The sequence below is a fragment of the Ciconia boyciana genome, chromosome 1 (assembly GCF_034638445.1).
Source record: "Ciconia boyciana chromosome 1, ASM3463844v1, whole genome shotgun sequence".
NCBI classification, from domain to species: domain Eukaryota; kingdom Metazoa; phylum Chordata; class Aves; order Ciconiiformes; family Ciconiidae; genus Ciconia; species Ciconia boyciana.
The window spans coordinates 94,453,957-94,480,740 of NC_132934.1; the positions used below are offsets into that span (position 1 = coordinate 94,453,957).

General features: G+C 38.6%; 2 protein-coding genes across 54 annotated transcripts in view; one reads left to right on the forward strand and one right to left on the reverse strand.

The window, feature by feature from the left end:
• COL8A1 (collagen type VIII alpha 1 chain) overlaps positions 1–24,002 on the reverse strand; it is an 89,882-nt gene extending 65,880 nt beyond the window's left edge. For 3 of the 5 annotated variants that reach the window (XM_072883167.1, XM_072883195.1, XM_072883158.1), the window contains exons 1-2: positions 23,875–24,002; positions 7,497–7,627 (exon numbers count right to left, since the gene is read on the reverse strand). The gene's annotated coding sequence lies outside the window, so the exon portion shown is untranslated. The remainder of the gene's footprint in view (positions 1–7,496; positions 7,628–23,874) is intronic. The other 2 variants (XM_072883184.1, XM_072883174.1) reach the window with 2 other exon arrangements.
• Positions 1–26,784, forward strand: part of LOC140661310 (uncharacterized) — a 274,629-nt gene that overhangs the window by 46,651 nt on the left and 201,194 nt on the right. For 48 of the 49 annotated variants that reach the window (XR_012045756.1, XR_012045739.1, XR_012045736.1 and 45 more), the window contains exon 2: positions 18,072–18,184. The exons of the other annotated variant lie outside the window; for it this stretch is intronic. The gene's annotated coding sequence lies outside the window, so the exon portion shown is untranslated. The remainder of the gene's footprint in view (positions 1–18,071; positions 18,185–26,784) is intronic. 49 annotated transcript variants of the gene reach the window in all.

The window sequence follows — 26,784 nt, forward strand, 5'->3', positions numbered from 1 at the left end:
ATTCCTATAGCTCAAATACAGCATAGTTTATATTGTTTCTGTATGACTTTTAATTTTACTTGAAATGTTTTATTGCGCCTTTCCTCAAAAAGAAAGTTTTTCTTTTATATATGAGCATGTATACATGCACATGTATACACTTGCATAAATAAAATATTCAGTCTGACAAATCAAAGATGAAATATCAGCAGATACTTAATTCTGACCAAGTGTGAAACACATTACGTAGAAGATTCACTTTACCTCAGTCAGTGGAGTGACTGTAGTTACCTGTAGCTGCTTTGAATCAGCATCACAGGACATAAACAGATCAGGTAAGCAATGTGAATGTCTCTTAAGCAGCAAGATTGTAAGTTCTTTAAGACAGGATTCATATAGCTCTATCCTTGAGTTCAATGAGTATTGCTAAGCAGCCTTTAGCATGTCATTACTTCACAAACAGCAATCAGTTTATCATCCTAACCCCTATGTTAAGGGGTGTATCATCAGCGTGTTTTTTTTCACAAACAGGAATTGAGGCACACAAAGTTTGTACTCAGACTTACACAAGCAGTGGGTGGCCTGATGCCTGTTCAGTGGAAGTTATACACTTGAATAATGTACAAATCCTGCATCCAAATCCTGCATTGAAATGTAGACCTTCTTGGCACACATGGTAACTTGACCCCAGAAATGTCTTATTTTATAAATTACTCAATAAGTAAGATAGCTCAGTCTAAAAGCAAAATACCAGCATTAATTTTCATTTAGAAGAAACAGTATTAAGAAACCACATCCATCTAAGTAGGGTTCCACCTAAAGAAGGGTTCTCTTTCAGATCAGAGATATTACAATGACTTGTTTATGATAGACTTTCAAGGTTGCAATTAATGCTGAGAGCCAGTTACTTTCGCTAAATTCATAAAATTGCTAATCCCTTTGTGAATCTATTACAGAGAACTTGAGTTAGTCATCACAATGAGAAATAAACCTTTTGAAATGTCCATGCTAGAATTCATGATGCTATTAAGTAATTTGAGAAAATAATCATTCAGTTAGCTCCTGCTACAGTGAAACTAGTATGATGCACTCAAAACAAGAGCATTCAGCAATAACACAGTATGTTCTTAATCGAGACAAATTTACTGTGAGCCAGGGGTCAATCAAAAAAAGGAATAGGAAGGTTGCAGCTCTCTGTGAGCTTGGGTAAACCTGTCCATCAGTATCTGTGTTCAGCAGTTACTGTTTTGAAAATATTTTGTATGTTGTAGCAACACCAAAAAATAATGAAAAATCAGTCAAATTTTAATTTAGCCTGTAAACTTCTGTCCCATATACCATAACTTTTCATGATTCAATTATTTTGTGTATTTTATATATCTTAAAATAATATTGTTTTAAATAGATGTAGCTGGGAAAAATTTCTAAGACAAGGATGGCTAAACTAATGAATAGTTGACAAAATGTGAAATAAGTGCTAATTAATCTTTTAGACTCAGTATTAGTAAAGTCACACCTGAAAGAGCTGAATAGAGGAAATAAAATTGCCAAGTCAAGTTTCAACTCCGTTTAACATTTGTCTACATCATTGAACTTTTTCTAAGAAACCTGACTCTATTTTGTGCTTGGATATTTGAACAGTGCTTTGGGTTGGGGAGGATTCTTCTTTTGAATCAGAAATATTTTCAGCCTTTTAAAAATTCCTACTACTTTTGTGCAGAAAAAGTTTAACTATCCTGAAGCACTTCAATAAGAAAAAGATACCTCTGTTTGGTCTCTACATATACAAATTTTAAAATTTATGCCTAGCCACCATAAAAATAAAGTGTTATTGGATGAAGGTTGTTTTTTTTAAAGTTGTTATTATTTTGAGTAACACATCTCTAAATTTGGGCATCTGATGGAGGGAGTGTTTCTCTCTCTCTCTCTTTTTTTTAAATTAAATTAAAAAATTATCTTTGAGGCTAGCTTCACTCTACACAGTGGAAGTCTTCACGCTGTTTCAAGCTATGTGCTTGAATCTTCCAAGCATTTTGACAGTCTTATGTATTTTCTCCCTGCCCATGCAAAACCACAAATTTCCTATTGAGGATGTGATTTCAAGTTCACTGAGCTGAGAGACTTTATTTTAATATAGATTCAAGCCCTTTAAAAATGTATTTACCCTAAAGAATGTGTAGAACCTTCCTTAAAATGTGCCTGTGATTACCAGAACAAGGGGCTTGTTATGTATGCATATGAAATATTTAACAGAAATGAACTATTTCTCCAGCTCTGAAAAAAGACTGCACAGAGAAACTTTGCCAGATGACACCAGGTCGTTAAGTGCTTTGTGAGAAATGTCTTGGCCTATTCTACTTACTGATGAAACTTGCTTTCCACTTCAGTGAGGCCAAGACTTCACAGTTGGATGATGCCCTAGAGATTATCAAGAACACTAAGAAAAATTTCCCATCACCTCTGATTAATTACCCAGAGTAACAAGTGTTCCCCTGGGCAACTTTGTGTCTCAGTTATAGATAAGCACTGCTATGTGAATTTTAATGAAGTGCAAACTCTGCAACAGCAGGATAAATTCACCATTGCAACCATCTCACATTATAGTCACCACTATACAATAAAGCAGTTAAATATAATCGAGACTCCAATTCACAATGATGTTAACACAGTGTTATCTAAAAAGTTAGTACTGGTTTGGGTTGTCCTGAGTAAACATACAACTTAATGTTCACTGGTGGATTTGAGACAAGTAGTCCGATTGTAGAATCACAGGCAAAGGACAGGCATTAAAACTGATCACTTTCCATTATGGAAGTGCATGTATATGTGTTAGTATATGCAAACCTATATAGTGTGGTCACAGCCTAGGTGTGACCTAGGTCAGGTACTAATATCCAGTCCATGCCTACAGTGATCCCATAAGTTCAGGAAAAAATGAACATGTTTTTCCACAGTCAATATGAAAAGAGTTCTTGGAGAATGTTAGCTCACTACATTGTAAAGAACTCAAACTTTTAGCACCATGTGTTCCTGCTGGCAGCCTGGTAACATAAAACTAGAATAATAGTAATTACTTTCTAATATAGTATTGCTAGGAACTTTAAGGTTACTGATTCAAGTGTATTTTGGGGTAAGGAGGATAAAAGGAGGGAAGAAACACCCTAAAAAGGGCTTTAGTAGAAATTAATTTCAAGTATCAGAGTTATTTGTAGAGAAACTCAGGGAACTATACTGACAAGAGTGTTGAATGCACCCATAAAAAATCTCCAATCCTTTCTATAGTACCAATACTGATTTTTCTTTTTTTTTTTTTTTTTAACATTCCTATTTACATCTTCCTACCAGTTAATGTATTTAGAGTATTTACTACTGTCAGTGAGGATGTGTAGCCAATTATCCAAAACAGAGGGTTTTTTATATATTAAAAAAAAATACTCCTTTGTTATAATCATTCTGTTACGACATGTAATTAACTCATGAATATCATGATCACATCAGGTTAGGACACTGGAAATGGTTCATAAAAGTTAGATCTATTGGTAGATTTGGGATACAAGTCCTTCTTCACTTCATTAAACAAAATCATTGCCTTTCCCAACATACCTTGCCTCACTTACATTCTCAGTACAGAAGAAAAAAAGAAAAAGAATGTTATTTATTTAACTATGTAAATGAAAACTCATTTGGGACATATTTTTGTTTCACTGATTCATGTTTTTCAGTGTCTTCCTCTCTCCTTTTCAGTCCTAAGCTGAAGAACTGCTTTTCTTAAAACTGATGTGGAGGCTATATATATTTCGAACCTTTTCTTTTCCTCTGTGTTATTTGTACAGAATGTGAGTTTGAGAGAGTTGGAATAATGCAGACACGAGTATCTCTTAAAAATCCGCAACATTTTGAAATCTTGTGTGTGGACTTCTCTGTAATCCTCCAAGTAGTCCTCTGTGAGTAGGGAAGCATTATTTGTCTCATTTTATAGATAGGTAAATATAGAACTGGAAAAGCTACATAACTGTAAAAACAGACAGATGGTCCCTAATCTTTGATATGAAAAAGGAAAAAGGGGATGGTGGTGCTGTAATTAAAGAAAAAAAAAAATTGCCAGAAAACCTACCAGGATTACTACTGAGTTTATCAAGGGAAAAGTTTTGATGTTTCACAAGTGGCTCTTGAGCTGCCAGTCTTTTCACTTTGCTTGCTGTGCAATGTAGTGCTGCCCATCACCTGTTGTTAATTATAACATCCTATAAATCTAAGCGTTAGAAGACTAGCAGTGAGACACAGTGCCTGCACTGGCTTAGTGGACACTCTAGGAAAACAATAATTTTTCAAGAGTTTATTCCTGGATGAGCTTTTATGAACCTGGCATTGTCATGAACTGATATTTCTATTAAGAAAAACACTAGTGGATGCATTTAAACAAATAAGGTTCTGGCTTTATACAACCATTGTGGTTTCAAGCACCATATCAAAAAACACTATGATGGGAAGCTATCATTCAATAAATCAAAATAGCTTGCTTGGTAATAAATATTTTTCTTAGAAACCACAATATTCTCTTTCCTACAGATCATATGACTTCCCAGTTCCTGCATTTTTTGACATTACTGGAGTAACAAAGGAACGTGGGAAATAACTCAGCATGGTGAAATCATTCAGTTTAGCTGTGCCTACGCTGTGGTTAGAACAACTTAAAAATGTGTGATTTCAGGCATAGGTGATCAAATTCTTCCCTTTTTCAGGTAGCCACAATTTGGCTGAACTGTACAGCGAACTCTGAGATGAGGAAAGCATTCAGTTTTGACTAAATCACTTCAATTTTATTTCTCAGCTTTATATTCTACAAAGGGGTGAGCAGTATTTCCATCTCACAGTATGGGAAATAGTTTCTTGCCTATATGGGCTCTGAGCATTAAACAAACTGTAAAAAATGCCATGAATCATTGCTATTGACTCTGTGTTCTGTGTTGGCTGCTGCTGAGATAACTTCCTCTTAATAAATTGGCCTTTGTAGTTAGCAGTGAAAAGAAAGCCAATATTAAAAAAAAAAAAAAAAGGGAAAAAAATAATAGTTTGAAGAGAGGAAACATACAAAGATTTATATTCTGCTGTCAGTGAGAGCAGTCTAAATCCAGATTGGGTCTAGACACAAGTCCTGTAAAGACACATGCACATAAATAACATCTATAAGAAATATACTGTTGCATTTACACAGATGTATTCTCACATGTAGAATAACTTGCTAACATAAAATATCAAATTGACTGGGACCTATCTATTGGCATTACCGAAGACTATAAGTTGGTCCAAAATATTTAGCGATAGACTTTGCTAAAAACATATATGCACTTGCATGCTTGCATGTATTGGTATATGAAATCATACATAACTTTCACTTAAAGAATACAAGCAATAAATACTTCTCCCATAAATAATACTGCTCTGTACAAAGTCCTTCAAGTTTTCTAATGTCTGCTAAGTCGTAAAAAGTTTATAAAAGTCTGAAGATTCAGCTTGTGTTACTGGGATCCCTTTTACGATGCACTTCTCATGCAAAGATCAGTGTATTCTGCCATTTATTTGTTCCACAATTATTCAGTATTCCACAGCAAGAATTTTTGTGTTCCTGGGTGCGAGATTCTTTTTATAATGAAGTGCAATGTGGGTATGAATATATTTATATAGCTTCAATGACTTATTGGCTCTGCTTGCTAGTAAAAATATGGTTTTGATTATCCTTAAAACTTCTGATTCAACCTACTTTGGGAAAGCTGAGCTATATTGTTTTTTACTGTTCACATGACATACTGTGCATTCTAGCTGAGATCCAAAGTACAGTACAGTGGACTTGCATCAAAAGAGAAACTGTTGCAGCAAACCTTGATTGGAAGCCGAAATGTAACTTAAGGAATATTAATAACAGAAAGGTATTGAAAACAGAGTTCTGGTTTTAGGCAAACAATTTCTCAGTGGATCAAAATGGTAGTTTAGGAGACAGATAGGACAAAAAATGCTGAAAGTATTACAAATCCTTGAAGAAAAAAAATAAACTAATGTTTGTTTAACAGGCAGGCTTCAAATGACCTCAAAGAATTATGTGCCACGTTGGTTACTGTCTTGTAACAGAGTTCCATTACTTTGAAAGTAAATGTGGAGCCTGAGGCAGCTTTGTTAGATATACTAATAAGAATATATCTATCCTCAAGCTGATCTTCCTGTGCACCTATCTCTCTCTTTTTTTCTCTTCCTCTTGTCTGCAATGGTGATTGTACGATAACCTACTTATCTAAAGCAATTAATTCTTTACACTAACCGTGTTTTTCTGATTCAGCTGTATTGCTGTGTATTTCCAGAGCTTTTTTTTTAACTGGGGAGAAAAGGAAGCTACAGAGTAAAACTGCAGCTTCTTTAAGGTTCATGTTAATATACTGTGAAAGGTGTGCAATTCTATTAGGGCAATGGACAGAAAACTGACAGTATCTTGATTACTGATATACCAGCAAAGGAGAGGGGATTCATTAAAGCTATGTGAGGGTAGAAAACTTTCTGAAAATGTTTTCTATGTACCTTAGTTCTGAAGTTAATTGCATCTCTGCATCCTCATGTGGCCAGCCTCAGAGCCACCTGCTTTTTTTTTTGCATACAATTCTGCAACTGAGTTGCATGTTCCTATAACATACTGTGACTACCTCAGGCCTGCACCGTGTTCTTGAGGAAAAACATGACGCTATTAACCAGTGACTGGTAGGCTTTCATAAATGCAGTTTTTCTTGCTGAGTGAATAATATTTATGAAATAACCTACTGTATGGATGCCACTAAGTAGAAACTTATCTCAATGTGTGTCTGAAAAGCAGTTGATGTCCTCGGCAAAGCCTGCCTCTCTCAGAATAATACCCTGACATCTGGCTTTGTGAATGGAGTTCTCTCCTCATCTCTGGCTTGGGGCTGGTATTTTCATGTAGTTTCTAGACTTTGTCTGTTAAGATTTTTGACAAGATAGATCCTTTTCAATGGCAATAATTTTCCCCAGGAAATGAAACTTTGAAAGACTTGTTAATTGCATTGTTTCAGCATTAGCCTTTTTCATTACTTATGTTCTCTGTCCTCAATGACTTTAGCTCTTAATGCCAATGCAGCCAAGAATGCAGTCTCTGACATATCCATAATGGTTGTACAGTAGTCTTTTAACAGGCCATGAATCCAGGATGTTGCATCTATCATGTTGCTAGCCCCTCTATGAAGGGAAAGGAGCTGACACTTCCAATTGCTTTCCAAACCAAATTCAGTGTGGTCATCTTAAATAATGCATTCTTGCTAAATTTATATTAATAAATGGGGCTTGAATCTTCCTGCCTGTTAGCAAAAGCATCAGTTCTCATGTCTTTTGTGTCAGCTGATGCTATATGGCACAGTGTGACATTCTACCCAGAAATGTTTTTACTGGCAGGGAATAGAGGGGTGGGAGGGCATCTTTTGTAATGGTTTAAACAATTAAATTGTTAGGAAGAAAATTACCTCAGCTTAATAGGAGAGTACTTCACTGTACCAGTTCTGATATCCAAACTCAACATCCAGTAATGAAGAGACTATAACAGTGCTGAGTATCAAATTTGAAGGATTCTGACAATCTGCATTTTCTTCTCTTTCTAGAAAGAGAAGGGAAGAAAGCATGTATGTTAATACTCTTCAAAATATGCAGGACAGCAGAGAAATATTTTTTACTTTCCTTAAATAAATAAGGTACATAAAGTTTATTTTCTTTTCCTACTTTAATATTTTTTGACATAATCAAATGTTAGTACATTAAACAAACATGAAACAGCACAGGAAAATTGTGTTTAAAACTGTTGCTCAGATTACACAGACACCACGAAGGGCTCACATTTTGTTTTGTTTTATTTTTATGAGAATATTGTCTGCATTCCCACACTATGCTTGTGTGTAGCTCTATAATTCACAGTGAACTGTGAGGTATTTTCTCTTTGGACTACTTTGTATATTACAAAGCATTCCTATTTCTATTCGTACAAAGCTAATTTTTCTCTCCTCAGCAGCAGTAAGTTTCAAGCTTGTTCAGAGTTTTGAACAAGCAGAAGCTGGAAAATGAGAGAGAAAATGGAAATATTTCACTGTACAGTTTGGTTTATCACAAGTCTTTGGTTTATCACAAAATACCAGACGACAACAACAAATTGCATCAACCAAAGCCTAAAACCTAAGAAGTTTTCCCCCTGCCTCCCCCCCCCCCCCAAACAAGTAACAGTCGACAGCTCTGGAATGTGCACTCCTCTCCCATGAAAACATTTTTCCGCTCTGCCTTTTCCAAAAATCGAAAGTTCAGAGCTAAACTACTACATGTTATAAAAGAACAAATTTACCATGACACTTAAACAAAGGCATGAGTCAGTGTATTCAGCTTTCTTGAGGGAGGAAGGAGTTATGTTTCTTGTTAAGGCAAAGTTTGCAGTAAAGAAATTATTTTTATAGCTTTATATTTCCCCTTATAATTATTTATCCACATAGATGTTCTATTTTACTGTACAGTTAAAGTTGTACAGTAAATGCCTTTTTGTCACTGATATATCAATTAGGTTTACAACATTCTTTCTCAGAAAGCAAAATATTAACATCCTCATTATACAAATGGGCAAATGCAATCATGGACATTAAGACACTTAGTATTATTTAGGATACCTGTGGCAGTCTGGGAACCTCAGCTGCTACTCTTTTCTCTGAAGAGTGCTACTTTTGTTCTGGGGAATGGCATAAGCAAGATGAGTAGCATGGATGTCAAGGACAGAGACAAAATGAGATGGCTTTGGACTGCTGTGGGTAAAACAACTTATATCTAGAATAAAAAGCATGTGATTTTGTGTCCTCTTTAAATGCGAGGTGTAGAACACAATATATTAAGCAGCTGAATTGCTCTGTGTAGTTTTTAAAGCTGTCTAGGAAACTTGGAACACCATTTCCATTTATTTGGAACAAGTGGCTGACTCATTTGTCTGCCTTGGAAAACCTCTACTTCTGTTCCTGACTGAAATAAGATAGATATTCTGAAAGTCATTCCTCTTGTACAACAGGAGAGAAGTGCAGAAAAGTCACAGAGCTCCTGCTGATACTGAGCCTGGCCATCCCTGAATGTATGGTCAATTTGAAATATGTTAAAGGATGCAAATTTCTACTAAGTACTGTAGTAGCTTTAATGTGTCCATTCTTTCAAGCAGATTGATACTGCAAAGTCTTGGTTTTTGTGGATACAAATTTGGGGTAGCTAGATCAAAGGTCTGCTCTAGATTTGGACCTTTGACACTGAATGCTGTATTCAGTAGGATGGAACCAAAATCAGAAAATCCTTGAGCATGGAGAAAGCTGACATCTGAAACTATATCCAACAGGCACACCATCAGGATTCAGTTTTCCCTTATTAATATGTAAAGATTTATTAGGTTATTCCCTAAGACCAGTGTTCAGCAACTGTAGAGATGATATGCTCAAACTGAGGAACACTTCATTTTTTTCCTTCAATTTTTTTAACAATATAGCTTAGACATGAGGTGTCATAATTTCTATAGCTGCCCCTCTCTTTCTGTTGTTTCTGTAAGATGACATGTGAAAGGACCTTATGTGGTAGTTACCTATCGTCATAAGTTCTCTTTAGCCTTTTTAAAGTCCTGTTATATTTCACAGGGGAACACAAAGAGGGTGTAATGTAATTAATATAAAGGGTTTTTTAAACTTTAACTTTTCAAATGGAAAGGTTTGGATTTTTCATTTGTCTGTTTTAGAGGCCCTTAACCAATTGTGCCATTGAATTTAATGTTGGTTATGAATGAGATTGTAGAAAATAAAGGGACATGGTCTGTGGGAAGTACATTTCTAGTAAGGGAGAGCGCCACAGTCAGTTTTGTCGGGTGCAGGCACTTCACACTAGTGACAATGGCTAGAAGCACCAGGCAGCTGAAGAGGGGAACCTGCATTATGTGACCTGCTGGGTAGATGAACCATGTTTTGATAACCTCTGGAATAAGGACAAAAGTGAACTCTGCTTGACAGGCAATAAACTCATTTAATTTTCAGTCATTGTGCATTAAACTATAAAAGTTACTAAGAAAGCCACACCAGGATATATATGTCCTTGAGTGGTAGGGAGCAATTAGGTGGCAGTGCCTTGATAGAAAGAGGGCAGCTGATTAATAATAGGCTAGTGGTAGGTATACTTGCTGGCTATGTGCAAATGAGGGTGGGAAGGGGTTTCCTTCCCCCTTTCTCTGGAGCCAAGCATAGTCCTCACCTATGAGCTGCTTCGTTTGGCTACATAGCCAATACAGGCAGTAATACCATATATGTTCTGAAACAGTTCAGCCAAATTTGGTACCAGCCACTGTAATAAGTATCACACAGGGCAAATATGTATTCCCCTGGCCTGTGCTTCCACCTCCCACATTATACAAGTGAGCAGGAAAGAGACTCTCACCAGAGGTTAGGAAAACTGTGTGATTTATAACATTGGTGATAGGTGGAACAGGGGAGACTGTGGGACCAAGAGAGCCAAGTATTTTAAGCATCTGTTATAGGCCTGTGCCAGATGCAGGATACCAGACAAGATGTGCCATTTGTCTGTTCTTGAATGGAATTTCCTATGTCCCTAATACCAAGCAAACTCTGTTTATTTATAATATAACTACTTCTGGTTTTGTAGAGATGATATACAGCACATTTCATCTTTTCACTCTCGCAATGACATTTAAACACTTAGAAAGTGATTTATTTAGCTGTGTAAATTCAGTCAGGCTTGGCGGATGTTTTGCTTTGTCATGGGTGAATCTGTAAAGGCTGGAAATCTTCTCTGTTTAGGGATGCTGAATTGTGTAGTTTCCAGAAGTACAGTTTTCTCTAATGCTTATCTGGGTTAAGAATGAGACCCAAGTTCTTATAAGATGGTAGGCAGTGATTTCAAGTGACCATTTTTGTGGGCACAGAGAGAAGAATGATTTGGGAAATGCTGACTGTCCTCTCCTGAAAGTGGAATTTTTTCCCACTCTTAAGTGATTATTCTTAGTAAGTGATTCCAATTATTTCCCAAAGAAATAAGCAGGAATTTCTGATCAAAACTTTTTTTCAGAATATGTCAATTCAAAACTACAGCTCTTTGTTGGAAACACATGCATTAGTTGTAAAAGGAAACATGGCTCATTTCCTGGACTGCATTTCTAGACAAAATTAGAGAGAAACATAACCTTCCCAGAGTAACAGTATCTCATAATGAGACTGATTACCTGGGAGCTGAGTATCCCACCCTTAAGTCTCTGTGCTACCTTGTTAATACCAAAGACACAAGCCCCAAACTACACTTAAGACCTGGTGGGAAAGTTAGTTCCAGGGTGTCTAGGCCTAAAAGGAAAATGCAACAGCCCCACAGCAGAAGACCTTGGCTCTGGAGCAGTGTTATGCAGTTGTGCAGAAGGGTCGATCTTCTGCACATCAACCTTTAATGTCGGCACCCTTTCCTGCCAGCACTGGAACGCCCATTTGCTCTGTTTCAAAGTCACATCAGGATGGACTGTCAAGCCTGCCAGCCTTTTCCATGGGCCCTTTCTGATACCTCTGCTCCAGCATCATATCTTCTAGTCCTTTACCAGCAGGCTGTGTCCTGATCACCTTGCTACTCTCCAAACTATGACCTTTTCTGAACTGTTGCTAGTTTTTGAGTTCAGAGGAGATGATACCTAAGACAGACTTCTTGATCTGGGCTCTCAGTAGACCCCAGCTTTTCCACAGAAATGCCTTGGCTTCTTCCAAGGACAGGACAAGAGAATTAAAAATAAATAAAAATCTGCAAGATGGAAAAAGTGAAAAGTTGTAGTTACAAATTTGCTGACAAAAACATGAAGGCCCACAAAATTACTAATCATAATCCAAGTTTCTCCAGTGATACTCCCTATAACCTTTTAGGTCACAAGCTACATTAAAAGGTGCAATTAACTGCCTGCATAAACAAGCTGCATGAGCTCATCCCTTTCTGCCTCAGTTTTTCTGTTTGTAAAGAGAGTTTGTAATAACTCCAGCTTCTGACTGGAGTTATTACAATAATTATTGCAGCAGATGTCAGAATCTAGTGAAAGCACTGTCATTCAACAATTAAAGCACAAACCACAGCCACCACTTGCCTTGTGTTATTACAGGTATAGATGCAACAGAGCAGAAAACAAATGTTCACACTTGCTTCTAGGTGTGATCCTCTGTTAGGAGAGTATCTTCCCCCCCCGCCCCAATCAAAGGTTTTTCCAGTACACTTAGCTGTTTCTAGCTGTAGCTAGAAAAGATACAGCTGCATTTTTTGGCTTATATAGCTTGAGGTCAACTCTCAGTAACAGCTTAGTCTGAGCTGTTTTACACAACTATTTTTCTGTAAACATTTTCATTCAATAGTTATCACGTGATATCTACGTTCCATTAAAACACACTAGTGACTGAGTGCCTTATCTTCCTATTACCAGACTGGTCAGATTCTGACTTGGGAGGTGGTCTGAAAGCTGGGGACAGAGGTGAGACAGAGAGCACTTAATGAAACCTGGACTCTGAGATGGAGTCCTGTGATAGTCCAACAAGTTGATGCTGAGTGACACAGAGAGCAGCATCTTGAGTGGCAGTCAAATGGATATGGTCAGCTTGGAGAGGAATTTCAAAGCTAGCCTTGATCTCATGGCTTTAGAAACTGTCATTTGCAAATGGACCTCACACAAACAGAGCACAAAATACAGGATCCAGGCTGGATTTTGGGGGTTTTGCATGCATTCACACTTTGGGGTACTCAGAATCTGGAGGCAGGTCCTTGCTTGAGGTTCAGGACAATCTCTAATGTAGCTAAATCACGCAGCCTACACAGGCTGCTGTAAGGAGGCTGCTGCTTCCCACAGAGGTAAAGTCCAGCCAAGAATAGCATGTGTTTCCTCCTCTGCATCTAGCACAACTGCAGCTAAGTGGTTGCTTATGTTCAGAAATGAATGAAATATTCAATGAAAACAAGAATCTTCACTGACTCAACCACTGCTTCTTAATCGTTACACAAAATAGTGTTGTCTTGCCCAAGCGTGCCTGGCTCTCTAAGGATAATGGAGACAGTACAGTGTTTGGATAGCTGCTTTTTTTTTTCCTGAAGAGTGGGGAGGATATGCCTGTGTGAGGGCATGTTCACAAGAGTGTTAGCCCAGAAAGAAATAGGTACATCTGGAAAGAGCATAATCCAGGTTGCCAGACTCTGGCACTGCTACTAGAAATAATCCTTTCTCAGGAAAGTACCAAAATGTGGCCGTCTGGTTTGCCCACAAGTATCCAGGCATTTTTCTTGGCAGGCATGGATACTGGCAGTTATTTGGCATTTTGATTCCTACCCCAACTAGTGTCTATTCTTTCTTTGCCGAAGATGGAAGGATACGCCTGTGGTTAAATCACTGGCCTAGCGATTAGGCAAAGTGGGTTCTGCTCAGATTTTAGTCTGCATCCTTGGCCAGGTCACTTAAACAAGAATTTTGAAAAGTGCTCAGCACCCACAAACAGGATCAGATTTTTCAAAAGCTCTCCACTTCCACTAAAGCAGTGGCCAGATGATCAAAGGAACTTTTCAGAAAATTTGGCTGCAAGTGTCATTGCGAGAGCTACTGGGTGCTCAGCACTCATGAAAATCTGGTTCTCATTGAGGTGCCCAGATGGGAACCAAGCTCTCCAACTAGCCCCCATCATGATGGGAAGACACTTGAGAATCTGGCCAGGAGCAACCTTTTGAAATGCTACACCAGCAACTTTCTCTGCGCCTCAATTTCCTCTAAAATGAGAGTGATGTTGCCAGGGTGCTTGTAAGGATAAATTCATTAATCTATTGTATGTGATGTTCTTGGATGCTTCTGCAGCCAGGAGAGGGAGGTGAAGCATTTGCAGTATAATATCTTTCCAGACATACCAAGGATCTGTGTAAACAAGAGTGTGTTAAAGGGACTCGAGCAGGAGTCCAGGAGTCAGCTTCGCTCTATGTACAATTTACAAGCCTTCAGGTTCAGGAGCTGCTGCTCTTTGTTTGTCTTAAATCCTTGATCATGAGTCAGGGCTCCACCATGCTAGGGGATGTAACAAGTAGATCAAAAAGACTCACCCTGAAAAACCTTTGTGCTAAACAAAGCGGAGCGGGGAGAATACATTGGAAAGAAATGATAAAGCTGTTCCATTCAGCTGTTTGCCTTCTGAGCTCCCTGCCTGTTGAGTACAGTAGTTTTATCATTTTCTTTCCTCACATGATATTTATTTCCTCACATCCCACCAAAGTGTTTGGTATTTTTTGGGGAGTTTTGGGGTTTTAGAATTTCAACTTTACAAGACTGGTTACTCTCCTTATACTGGATACTCATATGCAGTAGTATTTTTTGCAGGTAGGGTTTTTTTGGTTTTAAGACCAAAGAACCTTAACTTCAAAATGGACATTTTTTCTTTCTTTCTTTCTTTCTTTCTGTTTTTTTGGGTTTGTTTTTTTTGTGGGGGTTTTTTTGGTTTGGTTTTTTTTGTGTGTGTGTTTTTTTTTTTTAACTTACAGTGGCCTCAATTTTGCTTCCAGATGGGGAAATCTGAAAGGTCCTGAACCTCCTGTGGTGCGTGCTGGAGCAGCCTTCCTTCTCTTTCCGAGCAGCCTCCCCTCACAGGATGCGACATTTTCTTTCCAGCTGAGAGTGGAGCCCCCCCTCTGCCCCCCTCATTCTTGGCCTTCCAGCACTGTCCACATCTGTGCGAGTTAATGCTACCCAGATCCTTCTCAAAGGGGCACCGAGGGCTGGCATGAAGAAGTGAAGCCCCCAGGCTGTATCTCCGAAACACAAGAAACCTCAAATGCATTGTGCTTCCATAAATGCTCCTCAGCTGACTGGGCTGTGGGGAGTTTCTGCTCTCCTCAACCCTTGCCTCTCCTTTGGGAATGGGAGGCACAGGCTTTAGATCAATTTTCTGACTGCCTATGTGCAGAAATGGCCTCAACGTTAGAGCAGGCCGGAACCACAGAGCCACAACGCGAGGCGGGAGGTGGCAAACCAACATGAGGGGCCCGGCCTGACTGATGAGGGGCCCCTAACCGCGGCTGCCCTGTGGCCCGGGCTGGCCCCGGCCCTGCCCGCAGCCCGGCGAGGGCGACCTGTCACCGCCCCGCCGGCCGATGGCGCCTTCCTTCAGGGTTGTGGGGGCGACAGCGCGGCCCGGCCGGGGCGGGCTAACGCGGGCTCGCGCCGTGACCGTTACTGGCGGGTAACGGCCGCCGAACGGAGTGGAGCTCCGAGGCTACCTCGCGGCGGGGCAGGTGCTGTGCGGCCTCTTCAGCGATTCAACTCGGTGCAGGCTTTGTTGGACGCAGGTGCTTAACGGCCACTTCTGTTACCAGTGTTTTAAACACAAGTGAGTGTTTGGGGTGTTTGTTTGTGTGTTTGTTTTTAAAAGTGGAATACAACATCATTACAACTCAGTGTCACTACAATGAATCCGCTGACACAAACCCCTGCTATCTCAACAGCTTTTGGGTGTCAGGTACATTTTGTGTTTTCCTGAAGTTTCAAAGACATATAAGAAGTTGAGCAAGCCAAAATATTTCTTCTCGTCATCTTTGGTGGTGGAGGGGGAGAAGCCTGGAAGGAAGGGTTGCTGTGCCCTGAGCTGAGGTCTGTGGTGATGAGTGCCCCCCAGGTAGTGCCAAGTTACTTCTTCAGTGTGTCATCTCTCCTGCCAAAAGACATTAATTACCGGTTTCTACTTAGGTGGACAGGCCACCTTTACTTAACCCAGAAAAGGAACGTGTATAATTTTATGTATGTTAGATAAATAGCTTCAGCTTTGGTGGGAGTTGAGGGAGCGGCGCTCAGTCTCATGGATGCGGTTGTTATTTTGAAGGATAAGACTGTATGTCATGAGTGTCCATCAAGCTAAAATTCCAGCTCTCAAAATATGCTTGATGAATGGAGTGTTGAAAACATAATAGGTTTCTGTTCACTTATTTTTAAAATACTTGTTTTCATGGGATGAACAGTTAGTAGAAAGTTGAAAGCACGTGTAGCGGAGAAAATGTCTCTGAGCAGTCACAAATTGAATTTGTTTTGCTTGTGTTAAATAGACCTTTTGTATTGAGTTTTTGAGAGCATTCAGCATATGAGTGACAGATGTGATGTTGAAAATAGGGTGTTTCAAAAGAATAATATAAAATATTTGTTGCAAGTGAATTCTGAACTCAGTGAAAGGCAATTTTTGTGCTTGAAATTCGAATCAATGAGCTATCTGGCCCTGAGAGTGGAACGGAGATATGCCATAAGAATCACATGCCAAAACTAATCGGTAGCTTGGATTTTAGATACTGAGTATTTGCAACTAATTACTTAAGAGCAATCTAAACATGAAATGCAATGACAGTGACGTTACAAAAGATGGCTGAGATCAGTGGATTTCTTTTAAACTATAACTTAAAAGTTATTTGATAATTTTACAGCAGTACAAAAATAAAAATTTTACTGCTGCAAATGAATCTTTAATCAAGTATCAGGCTTGTATGCTAAACATACAGTTTTCTTTATTTCCAGGATAGTATGAACAATGTTTTTAGCTGAGGCTAGTAATGCCAGCTTAGGGAACAATCCTAAAATGTTTTACATGTTTCCTGATGTAATTAGTTATGCCCAGATCTCCAAAAGATAATAATAGTCTGTACGAGTTCCCGAGCATAAGAACTAAGAAAACACCCTTGCAATGGCAGCTTGGACTATACTGCATAGAACTCCTAAACTGAGCTATGCTGGCTGGAACTGGAGAAGAGTGGGAATTCCTGTAACAGGCACAGAACATCCAACTACTACACCACTTTCTTCTGTGGAAGACAGAAACTGCTGCTGCGTCTGCACTTACATGCACATACAGCAAAACAGTTCAGAGATCTCATTGCCCAGACTTGCCCATGACTTGTGTGCACAGTAGGAACTCAGTTCATCATGAACACCTTTATCCTTCACTGGAGCATATTTTTGGAGCTATTCATCCGGAAGGCTGGGATAGGATGAGACAGAATCCTTCCAGTTGTTGCCTTGTTAATTCATGTAGGGAATTACTACTTAATAAATAGGCAGGATAGCTCTTGTGAACTGACATTTAGCCTGTGAATTCTGCGTTACACAAGTACCAAGTCTTATCCAGTAATCTACAGCAGCGCATCACAAATTGTACCCACAAGTATTCCAGTCTCAGAATACATTCAAGCAGAACCTAATAATGTTTACAGCTGGTTTTGAAAGCACAGCTGGGTTTTGCTAAGCTCTGCCCACCCTCAGCAAAAATCTTTCCATTCATTGGAGGGCTTGTGCTCTGTTTGAGAGCTCTTTTTCTACCCTCTTTGAGTTAACCAGAACTTGGCTTTGGACCTTTAAATCCTCCTCCCTATCAGCTCAGCAACCACAGAGGCAGTTTATTACTGAAAAGAAATCTAAGAATCAGTTTTGGCCAGCATTGTCTTGGAAAGTTCACTTTATTAACATGGTTTTGGTTTTATTTCAAAAACACTTTGACAAGCACTGACATTTTTGGAACCAGTAAAGCACAAGAGACTTACTCCTAAAGGCCTAAGCTTTGCATTTTTCTGCAGTGAACAGTGTGATGTGCTACTATGGTAAATTCAATTCAAGCCACTGACTGAAAGGAAATAAGTACTGAGTGTTGTCTTTTTTTCCTTCATTTTCTAAAATACGTTTTGTGTGAATGCTAGTGCTTGTGCAATGTACTTGCTTAACTACTCTTTGCTTATTTGCTTTTTATCTATAGTGCAGGTGACAGATATATCAATGCTGGCAACATAAACTTTCCTCACAAGCCTGCTTTTATTGCTCAACTTTGACCTAAATTAACTACCTCTTGACTTTTTGCTGAGATTTGCCAACAAGGGTCCCAGTTGTGTGTTTTATATTAATGTCCATCAACTGAGAGTTGGACTAAGAGCACCTAATTCATTTACAAAGAAATACTGGGAAATATCTGAACACTTTCTTTTCCTTTTTCTTTTTTTTTTTTTTTTTTTTTTTTTTAAAGGCAAGCTGAAAGAGAAATTCTGGTCTCTGAGGCACATAAAAGACCCTTGGTCTGATACTCTGCATTCACTGGAGCTCCACACATAGTGGGAAGAATGGAAGGGCAGAACAGAGGTAAGTCATGTGCTGGCATAAGCAACTTGACTGCTAGATTTCTTCAGTGCTAAGTTCATTGTATTTGGTTTGAGTGTCCCTGGGGCTGTGCCATCTTCCATTCTGTCCCTTTGAAAATTATGTCGAGTAAATGAGAGGCAATGTAAGCATCTCCATTTTAGGGACTGTAATGTATTATATATATGTGGTGTTGCTTCACCTCATAACACTGGGTTTTATTAGTGTTATGCAAGTCTACAGCGTGCTACTGTCCACTTCTTTCCTTTCAGAGAGAAGAATGCAGCAGTATGTTGGTCTGGAAAGAGTGGTTGCTTTTTTAGTTAGCAGGAAACATACGCTGCAGATGTTTCAAAAATCTGGCTTTTAATATACCTTTGATATCTAGTACGTCAAGCTCATTCTCCCTTTAATAGGATATGCTATGTGTATCTTATATGTTGCTGTGTGATAGATTCCTAGGAGCTGAAGTGAACTGGCATACCTGACCCAGGAGTTTGTGATTTTTTAGTGCTATCGATATTTATTTAAAATAGAAATTCTTTCTTAAATTTGCAGTATATTTTTTTCATCTCAACTTTATTTCAGAGTGACTGCATAAATTGTATGACCTGTTTCTCCAGTTGCATAACTAGATTATATAGGCCTTTCCCTACAAGAATGGAAAGGAACTAGTTAGGTTCTTTTTCTGTTTTGTTTTGGTTTGTGGGGTTTTTTTGGTTTTTTTTTTTAGGTTGGAGTGTTCTTGTTGGTACCATTTATTTCTTTTCTGCAAATCTGGGGTTCTCAGAAGCTGACATTCTGAAGTGTTACAATTTGGGATTACCAAGAATATTTGTGATAACTGGCCAGATGTCTCTAAACTAAGCGTAATGAACACACACACACACACACTTTTCTTGAAGGGGTGGAAAAAGCAAAGTGTGCATATGATGTGTAACAGAAGGATGCTCTAGCTGCGTAGTATTATGAATGGCATAGCTGCTAGCATGCTTCTCAGATCATAAGTGGAAAGTTTCTTACCTCCCAGGAACTCCGTATTATTTTTGAGTGCACTCATGTTGAACTCAGTGTAGTTGTTGATGAGACCCTATAAAGAATGATGTCCACATACGTGCACAGACACCACAGTCATCAGTTTACCGCAGGCACACAGCACTGGGAATAGAACTTAAGACCTTCGCCTCCGCAAACACAGCTGCTCATCTGGCTGTGGGCTTTGTAGCCAGCAGAGGGAACTGATAAACACTCTCATAGGGCTGCTTTATATATTTTTTTTCTAACCAAGAGAGGGCACTGATTCTCACTCCCTTTTGAAAAGGCTCCATTACATGTCACCCCTCAACAGTTTCACCTGCCATTCAAGAAGCAACAGACTTACATTCATCTTGCTTTTGCTATAAAATATGGACTTGCATGAAGTTTTAATCATCAAAAGATGTCCCTAGACTGCATAGTGGTATTAATCCCCTGCAGTGCAATTATGAGACATTAAATTCATTACACATCAAGACAATTACAGAAACACATCCAACATTTCAGGAGTACAGGGAGACCAAGCACAATTGTTTACTGATGTGTACAGAGAATAGGCACAGTTATTGCACAAGACCCACAAAAGGCTTCAGAACCAGGACTTGTCATTATCTTTATAAACACACAGACCTCCACAACTTTTGCTGAAGGAGAATTCTGTGAGCACAAAGAATAGATGTCACTTTCTGGAGGGATAGCCACAAAAAGGCAACATCACTTACACAAAACTCTAGAAAGTGTAAGTGGCAAAATTAAGAAACTTTTGTACAGTTAAATACAGATATTTGTTGTTGTTAATCAGACAGAACAAGCCACCTCTAATGTTTTTGTCTTTTCTTGTTCCTCACTACAATAACTCCATTGAACCATTGCTCTTTTAGAAATATGACACTAGTGAAAATTAAAAATTATCTCCCTGTAGAAGGAAAGAACCTACAGCTTAGAATAATTGGAAGGACAAAAAAATAAGGGAAAATATAGGGATATATTTAAGCTTCAGGGATAAAACTTAATCTTTCCTCCCCTGAGATACAGAGCAAGACATAGAATAAATGGGCAGAAAATTCTGCCTTGTAGATGTGCTCATGGACATGAAGTATGAAAATTGTCCTACCTTCTACAGCAGGTATTGACACGACCATTAATGGTTCTTTTTCTAGTCTTTATCACTCCTGCTAGTCCTCTAGTTACTTCTCACACATTCACTATTTTATCTGTGAGCAATGCATGCTTAGTGGTAATTTTCAATTTAAAAGAATAAGAGACAAGGCCTCTATTGCTAGGACAATTACTCTAGAAATCGAGCATTGGAATGTGTTAATTTTTTTTTTTTTTTTTTTTTTGAAAATGCAGTATTTGCAAGGCCACAGGAGCAATTAGGTGTCTGTACCCTCATAAATTAGCTCTAGGGTTAAAAACTACAGGGATAGGGCAAAGCTGGTGGGTTTTTTGGTTTTTTTTGGTTTTTTTTTTGTTTTAATGGGTATGAAATTGTATCCTATACGTTTATAGAGGTGGCACATAATAGCAAAAGTAGAAAAGAAAGGAAGAATATATTCTATGTGCCATACAAGATCCATGTGAATAATTTTGCTTAAGCACCCTGTGCTTCTCTTTGAGCTCTTTACTGCTACTGAGTTACCAAGTCTGAATTCTTAGAGTCAGGTGTTGCCCATCTTTTCTGGTCCATGACAGTGGATCTCTGCTTGCTCATCCTGCCAAGAGTGGGTTGGTCGCCTTTAACCACAGAGGGTAAGAAAGAGGTGGTCATTTGGTTATTTATTTACCCCCTTCCAAGAATGATTTGCAAATCCTGTTAAGGGGTTTGTAAAAGGTTTCACAGGAAGTCTGAAAGTGTTAGGAGTAAATTACCTCTCTCAAGATTTGTCACTGGAATTCTCCCTGCTGTTCAGCCTTAAAGAATCATGCAAGGACAGATCAGCTGCAAAAGGGTGGACTTTATAAGGGCTGAATACAAAATGAAGCATGGGATTAAAGTGCTGGACTGGAACCCAGAAGAGCTAAATCTGACTTCCTACCATGAATTTTCACTGTGACCATAAGCAAAAGAGTCCATATATTTAGTATGAGCATGGCCAGAGGAAAACACGTCTCTGCCTCACAGAGAGGCAGGTGAAAATAACTTAATGAAGATCAGAATCTCACAAGCAGTGGTAGTGGCAGGCCTATGCATAGATGAGCAGACAGTGATATGTTTATCCTGTGCTTCTAGGTATCTGTCTAACTAGATACTAACTAGATAACTCCCACTTTTGACAGCAGTGGGAGTTATACTAGTGGCTTAAGTGGGCGTTCGTGCCCTAAATGAACACCTAAAAAACCTAAGCGCAACCACCAGGAGAAATGGCTGAGCATGCCTGCTTAACACTTAACTGGTCTGTGGCTGAAAAGTTAATACAGTCTCTTTACCTTTATTTTGTTATTTTAAAATGTTACGGTCATTACTCAAAAAATCTGAATTCCTTGTTCTTCTACTGATTAACTTTTTTTTAATAGTGGTTGTAGCACTGTTTTAAAATGACAGTATTTTTATCTTAATATCAGCATGCTTTGATCTTATAAAAAGGAGTTTCAGATCAGCACAGAAGTCAATAAATGCATTCCTAGACATCTGAGTTCTCTTGGAGAGCTGCTGGGTGCAGTTTCCCTTCATCCCCTGCTGCAAAGTGATGCTAAGCTGAATTACCTACTCAGCCTAAGAGAGAAATTGCTCAGAGGAGATTCTGATCTAAATTAGATGCATTCCTTTGAATAGAGTTTTCTTAATATGTCCTGCAATCCATTTTTCAAATGCCAAAACATTACATTTCACAGCAGGCTTTAATAAAAGGTATTTTGCTATATATATGTTTTCTGTGGCAAATGCATTTTTTTAAATGTTTTTTTTTTCCCCCTTGAAAATGGCTCTGCTGGAAATTTTGATTTATCTGATAGAGTAAAATTCTGTGTGAACAATCAGGCTTTACTCCCAGATTGTAGACCTAAGTTCTGTATGCATTACACTTAGAATCACATATCTGTGTTTTACAAGAGGGGTGTTTTTGGAGAGGAAAGGGAGGTTTGCTATAAAAATCAGATGTTAATTAAGGAATAACATTTTGTAGCTCAGAGATAGAATGACAGTTATGAGGAAAACCATTGGGCTCTATTCCTGTCTTCTGTGGTCAATTTATATGGATTACCTGGACGCAAAAATAATTTTACTGTAAACCTGCTATAGAAAGCACTGTACTTTGAATAGTTCCATTTGTTTAGTTTTGGGGGGTTTGTTTTGTTTTGTTTTTTTAAGATACTTATGTAATCTCCCAGGCAAATGGCTGAAGGCGGTGTTTTCTTTTCCCCATTAGTTACAATAGATAACATGTAAAATACAGAAAAATCTTAGATACAGTATGCACAAAAGGGCACTTTGAGCAGAGTTCTGCTGTTGGTATACAGTGCCATAGCTTAAAATGTTGCAGCTAATGTGAGTACAGCTATATGTGGACATAATTCTTTTTTAGAAAGACTTAAAAAACACTTTTTATTTGGGGAAAGATCAAAGAAGAGTCAATTTAGAAAGAGAATTGTTTGGCTATCAAGAAGAAAATACCACTCTCTAACTGCAGAATGTATTGCATAGAGTACAAACAAACAATTTACAGACAGCATTCACTGCTTGCTTTTGGTAGTTCATGCTTTTCCTCCTCTCTGAGCACTGGAGAGAGGCATTCTAGGATTAGGATTTCTGTGATGGAATTTCTTTAAACAGGTGACTGTGTTGAAAGTGCACTGACTCACACAACATGAGAAACTGGTACTAGTCATTAATAGATTCATCTCTTGTGAGGATGGATAGATGAAAAGAGGGGAGTGCAAATATAGTTTTGAAACCACTTTTTAATGTTTCAGCTGTTCAGTAGCTGTCTCTGAGGCACTTAACTATTCCTTCCTCTAGCATTAGAAATGCCTATGTAGGCAAACTGTAGATAAAATATAATTCAAGCTGATCTAGAAATGTCATAGACACACAAGGTCTGTTGTTCCAAGAAACAGAACTTTGCTTGTGAAATGTGTATTTTAAGCATATTTGGTACCAGACAGTGAATTCCATCAGCCTTATTACTGTGCTTCTGCAAGGGCTTAAGTTCCATCACACTTTTTTAGAGGCAGTGAAACCTGTGAAGATGCACTTCAGTCCCAAGATTGGCTCAATCTGGCTAGTAAATAATGATGGTTATAAAAAACAATTCCTTCCTTAAACTAGCACTAAGCATTTTTTTTTCTCAAACAGAATTTAAGGAAGCTTTAGAGTGTAGTTTTTTTGATAACTTTGGCTGGACTGAGAGGGAGACTACTAAGAGGGATAATAGATTGTTAGAATTGGTCTGGGTATACTAATCTCTTCAAAATCAACCACAAAGGGAGAGAAAACCTTTTCCCAGCCACACAGGGTTTCCCAGCAAGATCGGTTTTTATTTCATTGCTAAAACAACAGACTGTTACTAACTTAAATGTCAGATGACACTACATCTGAAAAAAATAAGGGGGGGGGGGGGAGAAGCCAGCACCACCCAGCAAGGCAGTGCTAGAGTTCACGTTAAGCCTTCCTCACAATAGCTGGTTAGAACAGAAACCTGTAGTAGCAGTAATCTTACCTTGAGTATACAAGATCCAAGGAGAGAAGATCACTGGCTCAAAACAGTGGAGGACTGAGAAAGTGCTCTGATCTGCTGCTGGTAGCATGCACTTGGCTTTTATGTGCAGGTGGGAGGAGCTGCTCCCTGCGGTAGGTGGGCAGTGAGGATAGCAGGCAGACAGCCTTCAGAAGGCATTGTAGAGTAGGTTTTTTCTCTTTGGGGACAGAGAGAGGGAGAAAAAGCAAGCTGGATGGCATTTACAGGAGAAATAGTGTTGGATTTATTTGTTGTTGTTTTTTCTTTGTGTAGTTAACTAAAGATTTTCTACTGTATTTGTTTCTCTGAATCTGAATCTCTGAATTATTCCAGTTACAGTTACAAATGCTACTAGGTCTCACTTTGTCTTTTGAAAGGATTTTTACAGCAGTGAGATAATAATGCAAAGTAGTTATCAGAAAGGCTTCCCTTTCTAAGAAGGAATAGCTATGAAGAAGCAGCCCCTTGATCCTTGAAGTTGTCTGTTTACTCAGGGATTGAACTTCCTTTATATTCCAAATGTCTACTAGATCTCAGCTCGGGAATCGTCCTAAGTTTCTGTTGTGCTGAGCTACCCAGCTTTTCCTTGATGCAGCTGTAACATGTTCCATCTACACACTGACTTTCTAGCAGTTTAGTTTAGAGCAGTTTTATTGTTCCCTGTGTCTGAGTTCTAAACAATTTTCCCAACTGGTATTCTCAAAAGGCAAATGTAGCCAAAATGACAAACCAGTAGGAATATGCATTCCTGGTGGTTTCTGTGTAAAATTATTCATTGTTTATTTTAACTCATTCATTGCTTTCAGGGCACAGAAGAGTGGATGACACAGTGTCCAGACACTGGCTCGTGTAGGTGAAACAGGCATTGTACCCATCTGGAATACACTAATTCTGTATTTGCACATGAGGCAAATACAGAATTAGTATTTGCCTCATGTGCATGAGGCATGAGGCATGTATGGGCCTGTATTATTTAGTATAAGACATGAGTAAAAGCTGTGTTGTATTGGAACATCAGTGAGTGGAGAAAGCCAGAAAGATAGAACAGGAAGGGGAGGACAGTGGTATGAAATCAAGGGAAAGGCTGGAGGCGCATCCTGATTTAAAATCCGGGGAGGACCAGGCAGAAAAATGAATCGGAACCTGAGTTTACAGAGTTGAGATAAGCAAGTTTGTAGCGAAGGGGATGGAGATGAGATATGATGTATACTGCTCCTTGCACTAAAGGGCCAAACTGGTCACTGGATAAGGAGGTATGAGATGCTTATAGAACCTGGGAACTTCTATCAATACCCTGAATTTACTCTCAGTGTTAGACTCATGTGTCTGTATTTTGAGATCTGAATGTATATGCTATGATCAGTGTAAACAGGTCTCAAGTCCTAAGATATTTATGTTGGGAATGCATATTAAAGTCTTAAGATGGACTCAGAGTAACATTCACTTCCTTATCTTTCTTCTCCTTTTTTCTTGATTATAATGAGTGTATTTAAAAAAAAAGTAGTAGTACTAAGTGAGTTGATCAGAACACAGTTGCATGCAACTTCATTTGTTTTCGTCTTTTTAGAAAAAGGCTTACAAATCAAGCAGCCATCAACTTGGATGTCAGTGTTATGTGGCAGAAGTAGCTGCATAACCTTGGTGATGTAGCCTCTGTGAGATTTAGAACTGTCAAGCTGAAAAGGACTGGTTAAATTGCTAATATGTCTTACAGATATCAGGTTGCTGTTGGATAGGGCAATTTCTACATTATTGCAAGTAATTGGGGAAAAAAAGTAATGTTATTTTGTTATTTCTGCAGCACTCAATGTATTTTCACAGTTCTCATTAAGAAATGAGTTTCTGCTCTGAAGGGATTACAGTGTGCTTTTAGGAAGGCTACACGAAGTTATGGTAACATGGGAACAGGGAAAGCAAGGGTCCACGTTACTGCAATAAGTTTATGTAATTAGTTCAGGTATGGCACCTTGTAATGGTTCAATTGATTAAATGATGTACATAAACTGGAATTCTACTCAGCTAACATCTAAACAATCAGATGGTTTTGCACTTAGCGAAATCTAGGGTCAAGATTTTCAGAAATCAGTAAATAGGTAGCCATGTCCTTATCTGATGATTAAACTGTTCTTACTGTCTCAAAATTGCTGAGCTTTCTGGAGGTCCCTTTTAAAATCAGTGGATACTTCTAGAAACTCAGTACTTTCTAAAGATCAAGCTCTTTTTTTCTTGGGAACAAAGTTTAAATGTAGAGTACTACCTGTATGTTGGTACTTTTTTTTTAGCTCTTGACCCTAAAGTTCAGGTGCTAAGTGCCACTTCACTTCTGAGAAGTGAGTCAATACTCAAGCCAGCTCAGTGTAACTTCTCCATACTCTGTTGGTTGTGCACACTGATCATGTGTCCTACTGTACTGCAGACTCAAGGGTAGCCTTACCTTTTTATACCTCTAGAAGAGAATAATTAAAGAAGTTTTTCTTTAGTTCTTTCCTTCAGGAAATCTTAAATCACTTTACAAGTGTTAAATAAACCTACCAACACATAAAGTAGATAAAAAGTATTAGACCTATATTAATGATTATTAAAGCATCACCATGATGCAATTATATGGAAGATTACCTGATGAGACTAGGACATTAGGCACAGACCTGTGATTTTCTAGTTACTGCATTGCTTATCTTCCCTGATGAGATTTTTAGTAGATGAAAACTTTACCAAAATATCCATGGGAAATTTGATTTAGCTTGTCACATGACTGACTGGATTTCAGGGCACACTGCCAGGCTGGACAGTAAATTCAATGTAGACACATGGCAGGAAGGGTTGTCATGTTCCTATGACTAGGAGCGGTGTCCAACCTTTCAGTTTCCATCTGCCTTTTAAAAATAAAGTTAT